The sequence below is a fragment of the Salmo salar genome, chromosome ssa13 (genome assembly GCF_905237065.1).
Source record: "Salmo salar chromosome ssa13, Ssal_v3.1, whole genome shotgun sequence".
In the NCBI taxonomy this organism is placed as follows: domain Eukaryota; kingdom Metazoa; phylum Chordata; class Actinopteri; order Salmoniformes; family Salmonidae; genus Salmo; species Salmo salar.
The window spans coordinates 93,271,799-93,280,635 of record NC_059454.1 but is presented as its reverse complement, the minus strand read 5'-3'; positions in this window follow the sequence as shown (position 1 = coordinate 93,280,635).

The window sequence follows — 8,837 nt, the reverse complement described above, 5'->3', positions numbered from 1 at the left end:
CCCCTGATCAATAATGTATCATAATTGCTCGTTATCTTTGAATAAATTCCACTAAAACATGCACACCCCCATGTTGTGTCTTGTTACTGGGATTAAAAAAAACACTACAGGTGTAATATCTTAATTTTTTACCAGTTTCTCACAGCAGGAAAATAATCCTTCAGCAACAGGACATGTGAATTATTATGTGGATTATAATTAATGGACATTTTTCTCTGATATTTTTAAGTGGAAATTACACATTTTAGAAGCCTTTTTAAACCTTGAATACAATACAAGTTTGCATTTCCTGCTGTGCAGGGAAAATTCTCTGCAACAATAGTGATCAAATTAAGATAGCCATCTGTACTTCAGTAGTCATCAGTGATAAAAACATTAGTTGTTAAGGGGATTTACCATTTTGATCATGTCTATCTAATGTAATCCCCCACCTGGGGGCGGCCCATCAGGAAGTCCAGGATCCAGTTGCAGATGGAGGTGTTTAGTCCTCAGAGGTACTATGGAGAACAAAAGTGCTATGTCACTGGGATACCTGGGCCACCTATTGAGATGTGCCTTTTGTTAAGGAAATCAGGTAATACGTGAGCTGAAAAGGAGACTGAGTAGGACTTTAATAGTGACTGGCTGCCAGTCAGCAGATGATAAAAAGCTAGCGGTGAGATACACTGTGTATCTCTATGCTTCCCATGTCATCAGGCCTCCCACTGTCTCCTGATCACCATAATACATAACAAGGGATCTTGAGGATACCGTTAAATGGGGTACATGTTCCATTTTTAGGAGGCAGTCCAGAGTGGATTTAATTTGTCTGGTTGACTCTATAGCCATGCGGCCTAGATCCAGTAGATGCTATTTGTGCCGGTAGTTTACGTTGTAATGCGAGGTAGTTTACGTTGTAATGTGAGGTAGTTTACGTTGTAATATGAGGTAATTTACGTTGTAATGTGAGGGAAATAAGGTAGAGAAAGCTTTGTAATACAGGCCTTGGAGTTTTGAACAAAGTGAGTCCTTTTAGTCAAAATTTAGCTAATGGCGGTCTGTTAAAAAATAAGAATTGAAATGTTACAACTGAGAAGTCCTTTATGTAGAAGTAGAGCATATTTCTTGACCCTAGAGATTATGGTCATAAAATTCATTCGTTTTGTTACAAAGCAAAATGTATGATTTCACTGAAATGTACTTTTGTTGACATTTACATCATTACGTCATTTAGCAGACGCTCTTATCCAGAGTGACTTACACATTGGTGCATTCACCTTATGATATCCAGTGGAACAACCACTTTACAATAGTACATCTATATCTTTTTTTTGTGGGGGGGGGGTATTTTTTGTGGGGGGGGTATTTTTTGTGGGGGGGGGGGTGACGTGAGAGACGTGAGAGAACTTGAGAAGGTTGAACACCAGACGGGCTGCGGCGTTCTGGATGAGTTGTAGGGGTTTAATGGCACAGGCAGGGAGCCCAGCCAACAGCGAGTTGCAGTAATCCAGACGGGAGATGACAAGTGCCTGGATTAGGACCTGCGCCGCTTCCTGTGTAAGGCAGGGTCGTACTCTGCGATTGTTGTAGAGCATGAACCTACAGGATCGGGTTACCGCCTTGATGTTAGCGGAGAACGACAGGGTGTTGTCCAGGGTCACGCTAAGGCTCTTAGCACTCTGGGAGGAGGACACAATGGATTTGTCAACCGTGATGGCGAGATCATGGAACGGGCAGTCCTTCTCCGGGAGGAAGAGCAGCTCCGTCTTGCCGAGGTTCAGCTTGAGGTGGTGATCCATCATCCACACTGATATGTCTGCCAGACATGCAGAGATGCGATTCGCTACCTGGTTATCAGAAGGGGGAAAGGAGAAGATTAATTGTGTGTCGTCTGCGTAGGAATGATAGGAGAGACCATGTGAGGATATGACAAAGCCAAGTGACTTGGTGTATAGCGAGAATAGGAGAGGGCCTAGAACTGAGCCCTGGGGGACACCAGTGGTGAGAGCACGTGGTGCGGAGACAGATTTTCGCCACGCCACCTGGTAGGAGCGACCTGTCAGGTAGGACGCAATCCAAGAGTGAGCCGCGCCGGAGATGCCCAACTCGGAGAGGGTGGAGAGGAGGATCTGATGGTTCACAGTATCAAAGGCAGCAGATAGGTCTAGAAGGATGAGAGCAGAGGAGAGAGAGTTAGCTTTAGCAGTGCGGAGAGCCTCCGTGACACAGAGAAGAGCAGTCTCAGTTGAATGACCAGAAACCTGACTGATTTGGATCAAGAAGGGCATTCTGGATCAAGAAGGTCATTCAATCAATCACAGGAAGTCATAATTTAAAGATTAAATAAATAAAAGGAGGAAATTGTTGGGCGGCCGGCCGTCACAAGTCGCAAGATTTCATCTGGAGAGAGAGGGGAGAAAGAGGTCAAAGCATAGGGTAGGGCAATGTGAGCAGGCCCAGCGGTGTCGTTTGACTTAACAAACGAGGATCGGATGTTGTCAACCTTCTTTTCAAAATGGTTGACGAAGTCATCCGCAGAGAGGCAGAAGGGGGGGAGGGGGATTCAGGAGGGAGGAGAAGGTGGCAAAGAGCTTCCTAGGGTTAGAGGCAGATGCTTGGAATTTAGAGTGATAGAAAATGGCTTTAGCAGCAGAAACAGAGGACGAAAATGTAGAGAGGAGGGAGTGAAAAGATGCCAGGTCCGCATGACCATGTGTTTCTGAAAGGGTTTTAAACACAATACATACAACTGAACTTCCACCATACCACCTTGGATATGCATTCAGCATTGGATAACAGAAACAGAGGCAGAGAGCAAAGTGACTTTAGATAATGGATGCTCTGCAATCCTGCCAAAGATGGTACTCTAATGGAAAATAGCCAGCCACTATGAAAATGAATCACTTACATAATAATAAAACTACACTTTTGTCATTACCTATAGCAACACTTCAACCAGCCATTAACAGCATTGGATCAAAGGAATCAAAACAGAACTTACACAACTACTATTAATAGGATATTATTGTTATGTCACAATATGTGCTCATAAAAAAATTATGAGGCTTTCATCTACAAACAGAATCCTTTACATCTGAGAGTGTGAAGATGGTTCAATCCTTTACCACATGCATTATGGAAGAACCATGGAAAACATGTTGGATTGGTTTATATCACTTAGAATGACTACAGTGCTTATTTATGGGGGATGCTATATTATAATGGATTCTACCAATCTACTACCACTATAGCACAGTGTTTAAACTAAAGTATGCAATCTGTCATTCAAGGAGAAATGTACATACACTAAGAATACAAAACATTAAGAACATCTGCTCTTTCCATGACATAGACTGACCAGGTGAATCCAGGTTAAAGCTATGATCCCTTATTGATGTCACTTGTTAAATCCACTTCAATCAGGGTTGATGAAGGGGAGGAGACGGGTTAAAGAAGGATTTTTAAGTGCCTTGAGACATGGATTGTGTATGTGTACCATTCAGAGGGTGTAAGTGCCTTTGAACGGGGTACGGTAGTAGGTGCCAGGCGCACCGGTTTGTGTCAAGAACTGCAACGCTGCTGGGTTTTTCATGCTCAAAAGTTTCCTATGTGTATCAAGAATGGTCCACCACCCAAAGGACATCCAGCCAACTTGACACAACTTTGAGAATCACTGAGTCAACATGGGCCAGCATCCCTGTGTCTGTGCACATAGAAAAGAGAGTTGCATGTCATGTAACTTCACCAAATAACTTTTTTTTTTGACCCGCTTTTTCTTTTATTCAGAGAAGCAATGACATCTGCTGTCTCTGGTTCAACTGCAAAACGTATTGAAATGGGCGACGTTCTGCTGTAACAAAGTTATTCAGCTCAGTGGTCTTGAAAATCAAGACCCTCTATTGAAACTTGCGCCTGTCAATAGATTTCAAGATCTGCAAAAGGGCTACATCTACAGTGAACGACCAATGACCCTGAGGCTGTCCTGACTTACCATGCAGAGACAATACGTGCTTCGACACCTGCATTACTTGCTGTTTGGTGTTTTAGGCTAGGTTTCTGTACAGCACTTTGAGATATCAGCTGATGTAAGAAGGGCTATATAAATACATTTGATTTGATTTGATTTGAATACTCAGTATAGACTGCAAAATAATTGGAAAAGCCGAATTGTCCCCTCAAAACACACTTCTCATATAAAATGAGATTAATACATTTTTCACTCGCATGTCATTTGATGACATAGCTGTAAATAGGTTAATGACAGACATATTCATTAATCTACTTGTTGCAGAAATCATTGGGTATAATCAGTGTAATAGAAAAAAGAGAAGAGTACAATCAGACTTTGATCCGTTTTCTAACTGCCTGACAGCCCAGACTCATTAAAATGATAATAAGTTGTAGTGCAATGATGTATACTGTACATTACGTTTTTTTATAGTTAAAAACATTGCACTTAAAGTCTGTCAATGTTTATAGACAATAAAGTAAATAAAAGATCATACAAAATGTTTGAAACACTACAAAGAATGTAATGATAGCAGTTGTTGTGAATTCATCATACAGTTCGGATGTGACAAACACACCTGATGACATCACTACAGCCAGGGTGACACAGTTGAACCACCCATCTGGAGGCCACTCAGACAATAACAATAGCCCAAGATTGTACAAATCAAATCAAACTGTTGATTACTTAATGACTACAAGTCTCTGTCCCTTGTTATTTAGGCACTTGTACAGCCACTTGTATTATCGTCCCGTTTTGTTAGATAGATGACGACTTGCTTATCATGAACTATTTCTGTCCCATCGTGTTGTCATGACATTTTTCCGAACCTCAGAGGAGACAAACTGATTGAAAAATTGTCAGTGTTGGAGATAACTGCTAACCTTTGCTAAAGCGTAACCACCATGCCAGTCAGTATTGCGAAGCTTAACAGTCATGCGAGGAGCACTGTGAAAGAATTCCTCCATATCAATGCTCAGCTTGACCTCAGAGCCATACAAACATACTTTTTGTATTTCTGAGCACCTCCAAGTAGAAGGGTATAATTGCAGACAGCAATTAAGGGCGTTTTCTGATATAGGCGTTTCTTGATGTAAAGTTACTCTGTGGTTCAGTTGGTAGAGCATGGTGTTTGCAACGCCAGGATTGTGGGTTCGATTCCCACGGGGGGCCAGTAGGAAGAAAAAAAAATAAATGTATGAAATGAAATGCATGCATTCACTACTGTAAGTTGCTCTGGATAAGAGCATCTGCTAAAATGTAATGTTAATGATTCTAACCTGCCACGCTAGTTATCCTAACCTGCTATGTTAATAATGATTCTAACCTGCCACGCTAGTTATCCTAACCTGCTATGTTAATGATTCTTACCTGCCACGCTAGTTATCCTAACCTGCTACCTCTTCAGCGTCTCATCCCGTCAGCGGGATCAAAATCCAGCGAAAAATCATATCGCCAATTAGCATTAAAAAAAATAATAATTAAAAAAAATAAAAAATTAATACTTTTTTGTTTTTGTTTTATAGATACACCTCTCCTGAATCGACCCACGTCGTCCGATTTCAAAAAGGTTTTACAGGAAAAGCAAATCATTAGATTATGTTAGATGAGTCCATCGTAAAAAGCAGCAACATAGCCATTTTCCGACCAACCACTTGCATCACAAATAACCAAAAAACAGCTAAATGCAGCACTAACCTTTTACAAACTTCATCAGATGACACACCTAGGACATCATGTTACACAATGCATGCATTCTTTTGTTCAATAAAGGTCATATTTATATATAAAAACAGCATTTTACATCGGCGTCTGACGTTGACTAACTATTTTCCCCTCAAATGCGTCCCGGGAAACAGTGCTACAATTCCCTAAATTACTATTGTCAATCTAACATTTATAGATGAATATCTCTTGAGAACACCTGTCATACCAGATTTTAAATAGAAAATGAGCTAATATACCGAGCTCGGCGCCATCTTGGAACAATCGCATGTCACATCTCATCTTGTATAATATTGTCAATAATCGCCTACCTTTAGTTGTCTTCATCAGAAAGCACTTCCAGGAATCCCAGGTCCACAACAGATGTATTTTCGGTCGAAAAAGTCCATCCTTCATTTCCATTAGCCTGCTGTTGGTAGCGCGTCCTAGGGCTCTCTCCAAATTCTCCGACGTGCGCAGGGCTGCAGTTTCGGATAAAATGAGATTTTCCCGCCTTTAGGTTCGTTCAAACATGTCAAACGTTGTAAAACATTAATCTTCAGGGCCTGTAACACCAAGAGAGCCAATCAGATTCGACGGGGACGGTTGTAGAGTGTTTTAAAACGTTTCCAAAGGTGGGGGTAGACAGGCGTCATAATGGTGATGGCCCATCCCCTGTGACCAATTTCCAATGCGTCTCATTCACTGAGTTTCGACTGTATAAGGCTCAAACCACTGTGAAAAGACTGGCGACATCTAGTGGAAGCAATAGGAAGTGCTCACTGAACCATTGTTAACGGTGTGATTAATAGGGAAAGATGAGAAGTCGAAGTCCACAATTCAGAATTCCACTTCCTGGTTCAATCGGTCTCGGGGTTTTGACTGCCATATGAGTTATGTTATACTCACAGACACCATTCAAACAGTTTTAGAAACTTTAGGGTGTTTTCTATCCATATATAATAAGTATATGCATGTCCTAGCTTCTGAGTTTGATTAGTAGGCCGTTGAAAATGGGAACAAATTGTTTTCAAAATGCGCTGTGGCGCCCCCTATCCTAGGGTATCCTCAAGAGTTAATGATTCTAACTGGCCACGCTAGTTATCCTAACCTGCTATGTTAATGATTCTAACCTGCCATGCTAGTTATCCTAACCTGCTATGTTAATGATCCTAACCTGCCACGTTAGTTATCCTAACCTGCTATGTTAATGATTCTAACCTCTCCTTGGTCAAATAGTCCTTACACAGCCTGGAGGTGTGTTTTGGGTCATTGTCCTGTTGAAAAACAAATGATAGTCCCACTAAGCGCAAACCAGATGGGATGGCGTATCGCTGAAGAATGCTGTGGTAGCCATGCTGGTTAAGTGTGCCTTGAATTCTAAATAAATCACTGACAGTGTCACCAGCAAAGCACCCCCACACCATCACACCTCCTCCTCCCTGCTTCACGGTGGGAACCACACATGCAGAGATCATCCATTTACCTACTCTGCGTCACAAAGACACAGCGGTTGGAACCAAAAGTTCACATTTTGACTCATCAGACCAAAGGACAGATTTCCACTGGTATAATGTCCATTGCTTGTGTTTCTCGGCCCAAGCAAGTCTCCTCTTCTTATTGGTGTCGTTTAGTAGTGGTTTCTTTGCAGCAATTAAACCATGAAGGCCTGATTCATGCAGTCTCCTCTGAACAGTTGATGTTGAGATGTGTCTGTTACTTGAACTCTGTGAAGCATTTATTTAGGTTGCAATCTGAGGTGCAGTTAACTCTAATGAACTCATCCTCTGCAACAGAGGTAACTCTGGGTCTTCCATTCCTGTGGCGGTCCTCATAAGAGCCAGTTTCATCATAGCGCTTGACGGTTGACTGACCTTCATGTCTTAAAGTAATGATGGACTGTAGTTTCTCTTTGCTTATTTTAACTGTTCTTGCCATAATATGGACTTTACAAAATAGGGCTATCTTCTGTATACCAACCCTACCTTGTCACAACTGATTGGCTCAAATGCATTAAGAAGAAAATAAATTCTGCAAATGAACTTATAACAAGGCACACCTGTTAACTGAAATGCATTCCAGGTGACTACCTCATGAAGCTGGTTGAGAGAATGCCAAGACTGTGCAAAGCTGTCATCAAGGCAGAGTGGCTACTTTGAAGAATCTCAAATATAAAATATATTTTGATCTGTTTAACACTTTTTTGGTTACTACATGATTTATATGTGTTATTTCATAGTTTTGATGTCTTCACTATTATTCTACAATGTAGAAAATTGTAAAAATAAAGAAAAACCCTGCAATGAGTAGGTGTGTCCAAACTTTTGACTGGTACTGTATGTACGGAGGGACTGCACTGATCACTATGAAGGTTGTCGTTATGCAGCACAGCAGGTAGGCTATACCACAGAGGGCTTCATTAAAATCAGCTGTGAGATGTCAATCAATAGATAATATCTGTTTATCAAGATAATTTGAAGTTTTGTAATTGCTCTTGCAGATTTTAGATGGTGCTTATTAAATTAATTTGTTTTTAATCTAATCAAGAAATGTCACGACACATCTAATCAAGAAGTGTATTGACACACTAATGTTTATTGTTGAATATGACAACTACTGATAAGCAGAATTTGTCGGGGCATGGACTCTGCAAGGTGTCGAAAGCATTCCACAGGGATGCTAGCCAATGTTGACTCCAATGCTTCCCATAGTTGTGTCAAGATGGCTGGATGTCCTTTGGGTGGTGGACCATTCAAACCGGTGCACCTGGCACCTACTAGCATATCAAAGGCACTTAAATATTTTGTCTTGCCCATTCACCCTCTAAATGGCAAACATACACAAACCATGTCTCAATTGTCTCATGGCTTAAAAATCCCACTTTAACTTGTCTCCTCCCGTTCATCTACACTGATTGAAGTGGATTTAACAAGTGACATCAATAAGGGATCATAGCTTTCACCTGGATTCGCCTGGTCAGTCTGTCATTGAAAGAGCATAAATGTTTTGTAGACAGTGTACTGTACAGTAACCTGAAGAAAGGAAAGCGCTGTCATGGATCTATGGTCTCTGGATATACTCTGACCTCTTGTGGGACACCTGCAGCACTGCATTAGATTGTCAATGACAGTGTTACGAGTTATGA